The sequence below is a fragment of the Monodon monoceros genome, unplaced genomic scaffold, assembly GCF_005190385.1.
Source record: "Monodon monoceros isolate NGI ecotype Baffin Bay Population unplaced genomic scaffold, NGI_Narwhal_1 Super_Scaffold_6, whole genome shotgun sequence".
NCBI classification, from domain to species: domain Eukaryota; kingdom Metazoa; phylum Chordata; class Mammalia; order Artiodactyla; family Monodontidae; genus Monodon; species Monodon monoceros.
The window spans coordinates 14,200,252-14,214,856 of record NW_021703783.1 but is presented as its reverse complement, the minus strand read 5'-3'; the positions used below and the strand labels follow the sequence as shown (position 1 = coordinate 14,214,856).

General features: G+C 35.6%; 1 protein-coding gene across 1 annotated transcript in view; it reads right to left on the bottom strand.

Annotated features, from left to right (window-relative positions):
• The window catches only part of PIK3C2G (phosphatidylinositol-4-phosphate 3-kinase catalytic subunit type 2 gamma), a 394,030-nt gene that overhangs the window by 79,292 nt on the left and 300,133 nt on the right, over nucleotides 1-14,605 (bottom strand). The window lies entirely within an intron of this gene.

Genomic DNA, 14,605 nt, shown 5'->3' with positions numbered 1-14,605 from the left:
AGTGATGAAAGGGAAAAACCTACAACAAAGATTACTCTACCCAACAAGGATCTCATTCAGATTCAATGGAGAAATTAAAACCTTTAAAGAAAAGCAAAAGTTAAGAGAACTCAGCACCACCAAACCAGCTTTACAACAAATGCTAAAGGAACTTCTCTAGGCAGGAAACACAAGAAAAGGAAAAAACCTACAAAAAACAAGCCCCAAACAATTAAGAAAATGGTAACAGGAACATACATATAGATAATTACCTCAAAAGTAAATGGATTAAATGCTCCAACCAAAAGACACAGACTGGCTGAAAGGATACAAAAACAAGACCCATATATATGTTGTCTACAAGAAACCTACTTCAGACCTAGGGACAAATACAGAATGAAAGTGAGGGGATGGAAATAGATATTCCACACAGATGGAAATCAAAAGAAAGCTGAGGTAGCAATTCTCACATCAGACAAAACAGACTTTAAAATAAAGACTATTACAAGAGACAAAGAGAACACTACATAATCATCAAGGGATCAATCCAAGAAGAAGATATAACAATTGTAAATATTTATGCACCCAACATAGGAGCACCTCAATACATAAGGCAAATGCTAACAGCTATAAAAAGGGAAATTGACAGTAGCACAATTCTAGTAGGGGACTTTAACACCCCACTTTCAACAATGGGCAGATCATCCAAAATGAAAATAAATAAGGAAACACAAGCTTTAAATGACACATTAAACAAGATGGACTTAATTGATATTCATAGGACATTGCATCCAAAAACAGCAGATTACACTTTCTTCTCAAGTGCTCGTGGAACATTCTCCAGGATAGAACATATCTTGGGTCACAAATCAAGCCTTGGTAAATTTATGAAAATTGAAATCATACCAAGTATCTTTTACAACCACAATGCTATGAGACTGTATATCAATTACAGGAAAAAAGAAGTGTAAAAAATACAAACACATGGAGGTTAAACAATACACTATTAAATAACCAAGAGATCACTGAAGAAATCAAAGAGGAAATCAAAAAATACCTAGAAACAAATGACAATGAAAAACAATGACCCAAAACCTTTGGGGGGCAGCAAAAGCAGTTCTAAGAGGAAAGTTTATAGCAATATAATCCTACCTCAACAAACAAGAAAAATCTCAAGTAAACAACCTAACCTTACACCTAAAGCAATTAGAGAAATAAGAACAAACAAAACCCAAAGTTAGCAGAAGGAGAGAAATCATAATGATAAAATCAGAAATAAGTGAAAAAGAAATGAAGGAAATGATAACAAAGATCAATAAAACTAAAAGCTGGTTCTTTGAGAAGATAAACAAAATTGATAAACCATTAGCCAACTCATCAAGAAAAAAATGGAGAAGACTCAAATCAACAGAATTAGGAATGAAAAAGGAGAAGTAACAACTGACATTGCAGAAATACAGAGGATCATGAGAGATTACTACAGGCAACTCTATGTCAATAAAATGGACAACCTGCAAGAAATGGACAAATTCTTAGAAAAGCACAACCTTCCAAGACTGAACTAGGAAGAAATAGAAAATATAAACAGACCAATCACAAGCACTGAAATTGAAAGTGTGATTAAAAATCTTCCAACAAACAAAAGTCCAGGACCAGATGGCTTCACAGGCAAATTCTATCAAACAGTTAGAGAAGAGCTAACACCTATCCTTCTCAAACTCTTCCAAAATATAGCAGAGGGAGGAACACTCCTAAACTCATTCTATGAGGCCACCATCACCCTGACACCAAAACCAGAAAAAGATGTCACAAAAAAAGAAAATTACAGGCCAATACCCCTGATGAATTAGACGCAAAAATCTTCAACAAAATACTAGCAAACAGAATCCAAGAGCACATTAAAAGGATCATATGCCATGATCAAGTGGGGTTTATCCAAGGAATGCAAGGATTCTTCAATATACACAAAACAATCAATGTGATACACCATATTAACAAATTGAAGGATAAAAACCATATGATCATCTCAATAGATGCAGAAAGAGCTTTCAACAGAATTCAATAGTGATTTATGATAAAAACTCTCCAGAAAGTGGGCATAGAGGGAACCTTCCTCAACATAATAAAAGCCATATATGACAAACTCACAGCCAACATTGTTCTCAGTGGTGAAAAACTGAAGCCATTTCCTCTAAGATCAGGAATAGGACAAAGTTGCCCACTCTCACCACTATTATACAACATAGTTTTGGAAGTTTTGGCCACCTCAATCAGAGAAGAAAAAGAAATAAAAGGAATCCAAATCGGAAAAGAAGAAGTAAAACTGTCACTGTTTGCAGATGACAGGATACTATACATAGAGAATCCTAAAGATGCTACCAGAAAACTACCAGAGCTAATCAATGTATTTGGTAAAGTAGCAGGATACAAGATTAATGCACAGAAATCTCTTGCCTTCCTATACACTAAAGATGAAAAATATGAAAGAGAAATTAAGGAAACACTCCCATTTACCACTGCAACAAAAAGAATAAAATACCTAGGAATAAACTTACCTAAGGAGACAAAAGACCTGTATGCAGAAAACTGTAAAACACTAATGAAAGAAATTAAAGATTTTACAAATAGATGGAGAGATATACTATTTTCTTGGATTGGAAGAATCCAAGAAACAGATTTTACAAACAGATGGAGAGATATACTGTTTTCTTGGAAAGAAATTAAAGATTTTATAAACAGATGGAGAGATATACTATTTTCTTGGATTGGAAGAATCAACATTGTGAAAATGACTATACTACCCAAAGCAACCTGCAGATTCAATGCAATCCCTATCAAACAACCAATGGCATTTTTCACAGAATTAGAACAATATATTTTACAATTTGTATGGAAACACAAAAGACCCCGAATAGCCAAAGCAGTCTTGAGAAAGGAAAACGGAGCTGGAGGAATCAGGCTCCCTGACTTCAGACTATAGTACAAAGCTACAGTAATCAAGACAGTATGGTACTGGCACAAAAACAGAAATATAGATCAATGGAACAGGATAGAAAGCCCAGACATAAACCCACACACATATGGTCACCTTATCTTTGATAAAGGAGGCAAGAATATACAATAGAGAAAAGACAGCCTCTTCAATAAGTGGTGCTGGGAAAACTGGACAGCTACTTGTAAAAGAATGAAATTAGAACACTCCCTAACACCATACACAAAAATAAACTCAAAATGGATTAAAGCCCTAAATGTAAGGCCAGGCACTATAAAACTCTTAGAGGAAAACAGGCAGAACATTCTATGACATAAATCACAGCAAGATCCTTTTTGACCCACCTCGTAGAGAAATGGAAATAAAAACAAAAATAAACATGTGGGACCTAATGACACTTAAAATCTTTTGCACAGCAAAGGAAACCATAAACAAGACCAAAAGACAACCCTCAGAATGGGAGAAAATATTTGCAAATGAAGCAACTAACAAGGGATTAATCTCCAAAATATACAAGCAGCTCATGCAGCTCAATATCAAAAAAACAAACAACCCAATCCAAAAATGGGCAGACACCTAAATAGACATTTCTCCAAAGAAGAGACACAGATTGCCAACAAACATATGAAAGGGTGCTCAACATCACTAATCATTAGAGAGAGTCACATCAAAGCTACAATGAGGTATCACCTCACACTGATCAGAATGGCCATCATCAAAAAAATCTACAGACAATAAATGCTGGAGAGGGTGTGGAGAAAAGGGAACCCTCTTGCACTGTTGGTGGGAATGTAAATTGATACAGCCCCAATGGAGAACAGTTGGAGGTTCCTTAAAAAACTAAAAATAGAACTACCATACGACCCAGCAATCCCACCACTGGGCATATATCCTGAGAAAACCATAATTCAAAAAGAGTCATGTACCACAATGTTCATTGCAGCCCTATTTACAATAGCCAGGACATTGAAACAACCTAAGTGTCCATTGATAGATGAATGGATAAAGAAGATGTGGCACATATATAAAATGAAATATTACTCAGCCATAAAAAGAAATGAAATTGAGTTATTTGTAGTGAGGTGGATGGACCTAGAGTCTGTCATACAGAGTGATGTAAGAGAAAACAGAAAGTGAAAAGCAAATAACGTATGCTGAAACATATATATGGTATCTAAAAAAAATGGTTTGTTGAACCTAGGGGCAGGACAGAAATAAAGATGCAGATGTAGAGAATGGACTTGAGGACATGGGGAGGGGGAAGGGTAAGCTGGGAGGAATTGAGAGTGTAGCACTGACATATATACACTGCCAAATGTTAAGTAGATAGCTAGTGGGAAGCAGCTGCATAGCACAGGGAGATCAGCTTTGTGCTTTGTGACCACCTAGAGGGGTGGAATAGGGAGGGTAAGAGGGAGATGCAAGAGGGAAGAGATATGGGGATATATGTATATGTATAGCTGATTCACTTTGTTATACAGCAGAAACTAACAACATTTTAAAGCAATTATACTCCAATAAATATGTTACAACAAATTAAAAAAAAAACCAACACAGATACCAGATACAGTCATACCTTGGAGATTTTATAGGTTCAATTCCAGACCACCATAATAAAGCAAATATTGCAATAAAGACAGTCACATGAACCTTTGGTTTCCTGGCACATATAAAAGTGATGTTTACAATATACTGTGGTCTGTTAAGTCAGCAATAGCATTATGTCTAAAGAAAACCAATGTTTATAACTTATGTAAAAATACTTTACTGCTAAAAAAATGCTACCTATCATCTGAGCCTTCAGCGAGTCATAATCTTTTTGATGGGGGAGGGTCCAACCCTGACGCTGATGCTGCTGACTAGTCAGGGTGGTGGTTCCTGAAGGTCGGAGTGGTTGCAGCAACTTGTGAAAATGAAACAGCAGTGAACTCTGACCCATTGATGACTCTTTTTGACAAACGAATTCTCTGTAGCAGGCAATGCTGTTTGATAGTGTTTACCCACAGTAGAATGTATTTTGAAATTGCAGTCAATCCTTTCAAGCTGTGCTGTTACTTTATCAACCAATTTTTTTATTGTCATTTCAGCAATCTTCACAGCATCTTCACTAGGAGTAGATTCCACCTCAAGAAACCACTGTATTTGCTCATCCATAAGAAGCAACTCTTCCTCATCTGTTAAAGGTTCATCATGGATTACAGCAATTCATTCCTATATTCAGACACCACTTCCAATTCTAATTATCTTGCCTATCACATCTGTAGTTACTTCTTCCACCGAAGTCTTGAACTCCTCAGTCATCCATGAGGGTTAGAATCAACTTCTGCCAAATTCCTGTGAATGTTGATATTTTGACCTCTTCCCATGAGTCATGAATATTCTTAATGGCATCTAGAATGGTGAATCCTTTCCAGGAGGTCTTCAATTGACTTTGCCCAGATCCTCAGAGGAATCACTATCTATAGCAACTATAGCCTTAAAAATTGTATTTCTTAAATAATAAGACTTGAAAGTCAAAATTACTCCTTGATCCATGGGCTGCAGAATGGATGTTGTATAAGCAGGCATGAAAAAAACATTAATATTGTACATCTCCATCAGGTGCATTGTCAATGAGGAGTAATATTTTGAAAAGAACCTTTTATCTAGGCAGTAGCTCACAACAATGGGCTTAAAATATTTAGTAAACCATGTTGTAAACAGATGTGCTCTCATCCAGGTTTTGTTGTTTCATTTATAGAGCATAGGGCACAGTAGGTTTAGCATAATCTTTAAGAGCCCTAAGTTTTTTGGAATGGTAAATGAGCATTGGCTTCAACTTAAACACCAGCTGTATTAGCCCTGACAAGAAAGTCAGCTTGTCCTTCGAAATTTTGAAGCCAGGCATTGACTTCTCCTCTGTAGCTATGAAAGTCCTCCATGGCATCTTCTTCCAATAGAAGCCTGCTTTGTTGAAATTGAAAATCTGATGTTGAGTACAGCCACCTTCATCAATTATCTTAGTTAGATCTTTTGGATAACTTGTTTCAGCTTCTACATCAGCATTTGACGCTTCACCTTGCACTTTGATGTTATAGAGACTTTCCTTAAATCTCTTCAACCAACCTCTGCTAGCTTCAAATTTTTCTTCTGCAGCTTCCTCACCTCTCTTAACCTTCATAGAACTGAACGGAGGGGCTTCCCTGGTGGCGCAGTGGTTGAGAGTCCGCCTGCCAATGCAGGGGACACGGGTTCGTGCCCCGGTCCGGGAAGATCCCACATGCCGCGGAGTGGCTGGGGCCCGTGAGCCATGGCCGCTGAGCCTGCGCATCCGGAGCGTGTGCTCCGCAACGGGAGAGGCCACAACAGTGAGAGGCCCGCGTACCACAAAAAAAAAAAAAAAAAAAAAAAGAACTGAAGGGAGTTAGGGCCTTGCTCTGGATTAGGATTTCATTTAAGGGAATGTGTGGCTGGTTTGATTTTCTATCCAGACCACTACAACTCTCTTTTATCAGCAATAAGCCTATTTCTCTTTCTGATGATTCATATATTCACTGGAGTAGTACTTTTAATTTCCTTCAAGAACTTTTACTTTGCATTCACAACTTTACTAAGTGTTTGGTTCAAGATGCCCAGCTTTCTGACTGTCTCATCTTTCAACATGCCTATCTCACTAAGTTTGATCATTTCTAGCTTTTGCTTTAAATTGAGAGATGGGCAACTCTTCTTTTCACTTGAACATTTAGAGGCCACTGTAGGGTTATTAATTGGCCTAAATTCAATATTTTTGTGTCTCAGGGAAAATAGGGAGGCCCAAGGAGAGAGAGAGAGATGAGGAAAAGGCCAATCAGTGATGTGGACCAGAACGCACAACACTTATCAAGTAAGTTCAGAGTCTTATATGGGTGCAGTTTGAAGCACCTCAAAACAATGACAATAGTAACATCAAAGATTCATTCATCACAAAAACAAATATAATAATAGTGAAAAAGTTTGAAATATTGTGAGAATTACCACAATGTGACACAGAGACACAAAGTGAGCAAATGGTGCTGGAAAAATGGCGCCAATAGACTTGCTCAAAGCAGGGTTGCCACAAACCTTCAATCTGTAAAAAAAAGCGTAATGCCTGTGAATGGCAAATAAAATGAAGTACAATGAAACAAAGTATGCCTGTATCTCCCTTTACTGATATGACAAGCATCCCTAAGGATGGGCCTCAGAACATACTTTTTAAAACCTCCTCACATTATTCTGAAACAACTGATCACTAGGTACTATTTTTGCACCCTTGGCCAGAAAGTATACAATCTAGGCAATCAATAAACATTTGCTGAATGACAGAGACAGTAGATTTTGAAAGTGGTCCCTATTGTGCCAGTGCTGACATTTGATTTTTGTTGATTTTATCTGTTAATATAGCACTAACTTATTTATTTTGTAGTATAGAAAGGATGACTAATAAACAGATGTAGGATTTACATCTTAGGAAGATATTTTCTTGTACTCCAAATACTCATTGTACAAAATTCAAGTAAATTATTAGGAGGGTGTTACTTTGGGAGAAACTCCTATAATATCAGCTTCCTTTTGTTTGATACTATTATGGGACAAAATGGGATTGCTCTATTTGGGAGTCCAGTGTTAGAAGATGGTTGATGTATTCTCACTTGGAGCATTTCTGGAATCTGTGATTTCACAGTCATATCTCATATTTGATGATATAAATAAATATCTCTTCTTTTTTCTTCTATTTCTTCTCCTTTTTTCTCCCCCACTCAAATCCTAGATCTTAATTCATCCAAGATAAAAACAGTGAGGTGTTTGAAATTTCTTCAACCTTCCTTTCCCTAAATATTGACCAATAGAGTTTAAGAACAATATAAAAACATCTCTTCTTGGGGCCTCTACAGTAGTACTTTTTAGCACATTAGCAAATGTGAATGTGATGAAAACTGTGAGGTACACATTTGGTGGTGTTGTTCAGCTTTCTCTATGCAGCTGTGATTATGATAAGCAACAATATTCATTAAACCTTGTTGTGATAAACTGCACTTTGCAAGTCTTCCCTACCTGTATATGTCTGACCCCTTTGCTTTTCCCCTTTCATAACAATCCTCTGCTAACAGTTCTATATGAATCCATACTCTAGGCAGATATACTTACGAGTTCCCTATTGAAAGCTTGCTGCCATCTGAACACAGATCTCAATATTTATCCTATTCACACTAGGACCAGAAATCAGAAGCCTTTCCACTTTGCACTTACTTGCCTCTGCTTAAATAGGCCAAAGCCTAACACTTTCAACGGTTACTAGATATTTTGTCAATTATCCTGAAAAGGCACAATCTTTAAAACAGCTTTAGTATAATCAGTAAGGCAGCTCTCAGCATGAAAGATGACAATCCCATCCACTATCCCCTCAGCGCTTTCCCTTAGAGACAGTTGCCATATCCATGTACCCTTCACTATAGCAAAGTGAATGGACATGACCTTCAGAGAATGTCAGAGTTAGTAAGGAACATTAAGATTTCAACATAATACATTCCTGAATATGCAAAAAAGCACTTGAAATCCAATGAAATAAATTCAGTTGCCTTGATCCTATAGGACAGAAGCTTATAACTCATTTCCCATTACTCACTGATTGAGACCTAAATACTAAATATATTCAAAAGATATAATACAATTTATATTGAGTATGCTAATACAATACATAAATTCATGAATATGCAAGATACCTACACATAATTATTTACTATACTGTAGCTTTCCTATTGTCTAATGCTGTTTTCAACAATCATTTTACATCTTTGTTTTCAGTTATCCTATTATTATACATGGTTCTGTTCCCACGATGAACAGATACTGTTCATTTCTTTCTCTTTGTTCATAACAGATATATTACAGATGTGCTCTGAGTGATCTTTCTGAAGGGTAAAATCATGACCCAGTGCACTATTAATGCTTATCATTTAGAACATGGCCAGGCAGTGCTCCTGGGCTTGGCACTAGGTAACATGTGGAGCGCCTGTCCTCAAGCTTGCAGCTAGCAGGATTCTCAAGATCATTCTCTACCAAGCCAGAGGTCTCTGTTCATGGGGTTAATGTGGCATTATACTGTGGTGTGAGAAGAAAAAAATCAAAATTACATTCATATTTATTTTATAATATCATCCAAATTTTTTTCCAAATTTTGCATTATTTTTCTACAAATTTTAAAGCATTTATCACTTATTAGTGTAGTAGTTTATATACTAAAAATAAATAAATTATATGTTTTGGAAACATGTGCTAATTAAAAATAAAACTGGTAAGGTATAAGAATAAATAAGTTAAGAGACTGCTAAATACTTTTTGGATGAAAAGTTTCACTCTCCTAGGTTTTGAAAAGCAACATAAATCCTATAGGTTAATATATGTTAATAATTCTGTAATTTTTCATTTAAAATATATATTAAATGTTGACGAGATTATAAGTTTGCTATATACATGGGTAAAATTAAATGAATATAAGCATTGAGTTCTTTAAGCTTCCAAACAAGAGAAAAGCATGTAACCATAATGCATGCTTTGTCCTTGTAGTTCCCCTTGTCTAGCACAATTTTTCCCCAGTTTCCATTTACTAACTTCTGTTTGCCCTTTAATAACAACTTGAAAGCCATACTCCCTGGGATGCCTTCTCTACTTCACTGGGAACTGGGTTAAGTATACCTTCTTAAGTGCTCAGGCACTTGTCCTTTGATACAAAACAGCAACTCTAGCTGAGTCACCAGCCTGGAAATAATATTGTAGCACAATGTGCTTGAGTCCAGATTTGCAAAAAAATCAACGATATAGTAGGGTACCTTAGTATCTACTACATTGGAAACCAAATGTCTGATCATGTTCAAACTGCGGGAAAAAAAAAAAAAAGGAAAGATGGACAGAGTCTGAAATAATGGTTCTCAAACATTGTCATGGATTAGAACACCCTGGAGGGCTTGTTAAAACACATTGCTGGACCTCATCCTCAAAGTTTCTGATTTAATAGGTCTAGGATGGGACTGAAATTTTGCATTCTTATAAATTCCCAGTTGAGGCTCCAACCACAGTCCAGGAGCTGAGCTTTGAGAACCACTAGTCTTAGGAGCTAGTGATAGGTATTTAAGTTTCTCCTCTTGACCCTGACTATATGCAATCTAAAGCAGTCATTATTGACAATTGTGATTTTTTTTCTAATAGCCTTAGGATGCTTGTGATCTGAATTGTGGAATTTTCTTAAGTGGGTCTATTCATCATCAAACCACAATATTACCCAACTGGGTGGTATAGCAATAAGCCAACATCCTGAATCAGCAAACCTACAGTTAGGAGACAATTTTGAATACATTCATTAATATATTTTATTTTTAAATTTTAGTAAGGTTTCCTTGATATATACTGACTTAATCTACTATACAACATGTAATTAAAACAATTCACACTCTGACTGGAAAGTAATCTCATCTAATGTCTTTCCCAAGCTCCACATGGAGAAGGAAGGTTGTTGAATTGACCGCTGAGAAAAATAGGGTTCTTTGACTCAGTTAAGTCCCGGTTATGGGGTCAGTTGTAGTCCTCCTGTTACAGTGCCTGTAACTTACTGAAGTTCAAAGTATGTCTGTATATACAGCATGATATTATAAATGTGTTTCTTAGGTCAAAGTATAACTGGAGTGCTGCTAGGATTTAATCAAGACGGTAGAAAAATGATCAAATCACTATGTTGTACACCTGAAACTAATATAATATTGCAAGTCAACTATACTTCAATAAAAGGAAAAATGACTAGAGTCCAGGAATGGTCTGTTAATGTCCTAATCAAGGCTGCACTATCGGGGTGCCTGGATAGAGCAGGAGGAAATAAGAGCTTCTCAATATTTTAATCAGGCAATCCATACTAGAGGCAGTCAGTGTAAGTAGTTCTGTTAAACTCTCACAACTCAGTCAACAATAGGTATTTTACAAATGCTAATTATTGATATAATTAAAAGCATGCTAAATTTGGGGGAGAGGATGAGGAAGAAGAAGCAGAGCTATTAAATCTTCATCTTATGACACTTATAAATTTAAAAACTGCTTTTTCTTTTCTTTTTATTGTATCTATATGAGATGATAGATGTTAACTAAATCTATTGTGTTAATCATTTCACAATATATGTAAATCAAGCCATCGTGCTGAACCCCTTTAAAAAATGGACATTATTAATTAGCATACTGAATGTCAAAGGATTTTGTTCATAAAAATGGTAGCTTGTTGACTAGCATGATTAATGTTAGAAATGGGCTCTCATTGGTGACATTAAAGTTATTCCAGACATGTGGATTAGCTAAAGGTATTCCATAAATAGTCTCCATTCTTACATCAAAAGGCAAAAAACCTAACAGGCCTTGTACCTTTTACCCTTAGAGATGATGTTTTAGATAAATCCCTAAAAGATCCTATGTCTAGCCAAGAACTCTGGAGGATTCTGTTAGCTTCGTACCTGCCTTTGTAACTTACATTTGTCTCACAGGAACCTTGCAAGCAAGATGGTGATAAGAATTTAATAGTAAAGGGAGCTAATCCTTCCTTGAGTCCTCAGAAGGAGTTGTAACAGCTGTGTGCATGTGTAGGTTGTATGCACATGTGTGTACGGGGAAGGATCTTAAGAGTCCTTTTTTTGATGCATATGACAGAAGGGAGCAAAATTGGGGTCTGGCATGTCTCTTCAATTTTCTAGGCCACTCAGAATCACTGATGAGTAGTACCAAAACCTCACCAAGAAATCCTTAAATACTTTTTTCAGATGAGAATTGACCACAGACTTAGATCCTCTGAAATAGTTACCTATGAGAGACAAGGTTCATCAGAACACAGGATTGGGGGGAGGAGGCTGAACAGCAGATATTTCTGAAAGCTGAGGGGTAGCATGACTGCAGCTGTAAGCTCCTATTTTTAGTGATATTAGATTTGGTCATTTAGTCCAGACCTCCTACGGAGAATAACTGGAATAATTAAACAATTTGTTTTTAAACTTTGCTTGAAAGCATCAGAGAGCTAACAAGATAGTGAAGAATTACCAGGCTAGGATCTGGGGCAAGACAGTCTTGGGGAAGTGAGCTTGGGTTTTGGCACAGCTTTTCTGTTGTGGGTTTTTACTGATATAGGTTGAAGCAGTGGAATGGCTGGGAGGTAGAGCAGCACTTTTGACCACCTTGCAGAGTTAAGAGGAAAAGGAATGGAATCCAGAGCTGCCAAGTAGATTCTTGGTGAGTCTGCCTTACCTTGGGTTTAGATCCAAAGTGGCTACATCTAAGGAATAAGGATGAACCACTAATAGTGCCTCACAAGAGCTACAGTTCAGTTTTGAATAATCTGAATCCCTGCAACTGAATTTCAGCAACCCTAGATTGTTAATGTACTCAGATATTATAATTCTCTATACCAGGATAACAGTAACATAGGCATCCAATTTTTACAAAGGACATTGCAGTACAATATGTGGCCACAATAAAAAGGAAAATAACCAGGCTCACAATGGAACAAGACTACATAATTAAAAACCAGCAGAAACATTAGAAAATAAAAAGGTACATGCAGTAGGTCCCAATATTGGAGATTTTAGGAAGATTTTAAATAACTATGCTTACCATTTTTGAAGAAATTATAAAAAGGACAGATTTTCAGCAAAGAACTAGGAACTGAAAAAAAAAGGAAATTCTGAAACTGAAGAATAATTGAAATTAAGAACTCAAAGAATGGACTTAACAGTATGTTAAACACAGACCATTAGAGAATAAACAACCAAAAAGATAAGTTAGAAGAAGCTATTCAGAAACTAAGTCATAGAGGACAAAGAATTAAAAATACAGGAGTAAAAGTATGAGACATAGAGGGTACAATGAAAAGGATAGACATATATGTGATTACAGTCCCAGAAAAAGAGGAGAGAGGAAATAGTATGAACAATATGTGAAGTGATAACGACTGAGAACTTTCCAAAAGTGATGAAAGACATCATGGCACAAATTCAAGAAGTGCTGAAGCTCAAGCATCATCAGTAGAAACAAAGTCATATCTGAGCAAATTAAAGTAAAACGGCAGAAAACCAACAGTAAAAAGAACAATATTGTAAAGAATAAAAAAACTTTTTCAAAGAAGAAACAAATATAACAGATGGATTCTAAACAAAATCAATGGAAGCTAAAAGACAATGAAATGATAGCCTTAAAGTTTTTAGAATAAAATCATTGCTATCCAAATGCTCAAATACCAAATAGTCAGCAAAAATATCCTCCAAGAATGAAGGTAAAATAAAAACTTTTCAGAAAAATGCAAATTTAGAGGGATTTTTTTAACAGCAAATTCATATTAAGGGGAATAGTAGATGGTGTTCTTCAGGTAGAAGGAGAAAAATCCCAGACGGAAATTCAGAGTTACAGGAAGCAATGAAAATGAGATATGTGAGTAATATTAAATATTGATTGCAAAAACAACAATAATAATTACTTATGAAATTTATGGATACAGATACAGATATATATTTTTACTACAGCATATAAAACTCAAGTGGGTGAAATAGACTTAATCCATGGTCCAGGAAAATTCACAGTGAAAATTTTATAAATATTTTTAAGGAATGATAAAGAAAATACAATACTGTATATTAAAACTTGTGGGGTGCTATTAAATCTTGATTAGGAGAGAGGATTTAGAGTTTTAAATGGGTCAGTGAAGATAGGTTGAAAATAAACAAGTTAAATTAACTATCTGAGGATGTTACAAATAGAATGGAAGCAGAAGGAAGGAAATAATAAAGGTAAAAAATAAGTGAAACAGAGAAATAATACAATAGAGAGGGTCAGTAAGTCCCACATTTCATTCTTTACAAAGATTGGTAAAATTCATAATCCTCTGGAAGTATGGATCAGGAAATATGTGTGAGAAATCGAAGAGTGAATACCTTTTCAGATCCTATAAATGTTAAAAAGATTATGATAGGATATTATGAATAACTTTATGCCAATAAATTAGCACAAATTCCTATAGAAATGTAACTTAACAAAGAGACTCAAGAAGAAATAGGAAATGTGAAATGTCTTATAGCTCTTAAATAAATTGAATCTCCAGACCTATATGACTTTACAAATTAAAGAAATAAAACCAATTTTATACAAACTGTTCCAGGGAGTAGGGAAAAAAGCAATAACTCTTTGCAACTAATATTATGAGTCTAGCATGTTCTTGATTCTGAAACCTGGTAATGACTTTGTAAGAAGGAAAAACTCCAGGCCAATCTCTGTCATAAATAAAGATGAAAACAAATGCTAAAGAAAATGTTAAATCAAATCCAATAATACATAAAAAGTATGATACATTACATCCATGTAGAGTTTACCCTAGTAATGCAAATTTGTTTAAAATTAGAAAGTTCTTCAGGGTAATTCACCACATTAGCAGAGTAAAGGAGAAAAATAGGATTATTGGTGATCAGTGTGCAGCCCAGTAGATTCAGAAAAAAAATTTGATACATTCAACCTTCTTTGTAAAAACTATTGGCAACCTAGGAATAGAAGGAAACAAAATAATAAAGGGGACTTACAAAACCTACATACTTAATGAGGAAATATTAGACACTTCTTCCCTGGATT